Source organism: Gavialis gangeticus, unplaced genomic scaffold (genome assembly GCF_001723915.1).
Source record: "Gavialis gangeticus isolate Ggan-Ray unplaced genomic scaffold, GavGan_comp1, whole genome shotgun sequence".
Classification (NCBI taxonomy): Eukaryota; Metazoa; Chordata; order Crocodylia; family Gavialidae; genus Gavialis; species Gavialis gangeticus.
In genome coordinates this window covers 23,605,604-23,606,679 of record NW_017729000.1, presented here as the reverse complement: position 1 = coordinate 23,606,679, position 1,076 = coordinate 23,605,604, and positions in this window count along the sequence as shown.

Genomic DNA, 1,076 nt, shown 5'->3' with positions numbered 1-1,076 from the left:
TTGATGAGCAGACCCCACCATAGTATTGGGCATTACAGGGATCTTTGGTGTAGGAAAAAGAAGTGTTGCCGCAGAGCAAATGGGGAGGTCAAGGAGAAGGAAGAGTAAATGAGGTTCAGTGGCTGATTTCCCTCTCTAGCTCAAGATGCTGCAGAGAGCTTTTAATCATAATAGCATAAATTCTCTGCCAGTAGGTGAATAAAAAGTTGATTTGTTCTGTAGAATTTCATTATATTTTAACAGGTATAGAGAAATAATATAATGAAATTCTACAGAAAACAAATAGCATCCCTTCATGTTGTGTTTAGACAGAAAACCATGGCAAGGCAGGTACGACTGTCTTATAGAGCTTCTCCTAGAGAGGTTTTGGAAAACTGTATGAGATCAAAGACCACGGGCGTCTCCGGTTGTGGTAAGATTATGTAAGACCTCACCCTCCATAGCTTATGTTCGGCTCTTCATAGCATGGGAAAGAAGAGAACTATCTCCTGCCCATCATAACAAATGCCTTAAGCATGATTCATAAACTATATTTTACCACCCATCCCTTAAGCCCAAAAAAAATACAACATTGCTTTCTCTTATTACACTGATTTCCTTCTCCTTCCTCTTTGCATGGGAAAAATCAGCATATCCATCATTACATTAGATGACATCATGAAATATAAGGAAAATAAGACCTCCTGCTAGAAGGCACTGGCCAAAAATCAACTGCTGGAAGTTAAGAAATTTCTCCTGTGGGAAGACCATTTCATTATCATTGCCCGCTACATGGTACTTTGCTTTTTTCTCTGATATATCTGGTCATTGCCACTAAATTACATGGTTTGAGCCAGTGTGGTGATGTTCATTACTGTCCTGTTGGCCCTCTCCTCTTTTCTCTTTTCTTTACTTTATCTTTTGCATATTTTGCCCGGGAGAGAATGTTGGGAAAATCACCACTGGGCAGACCCAAAGCAGAGGATGGAATATTGCAAAAACAATTAATCAGCTTCTCTTCCTGCATGCACCGTAGAATAAGTCCCATTATCTAGACAGGAGCTTGCCTCAGAGAGCTATGCAGAGTCTGGCGGGAA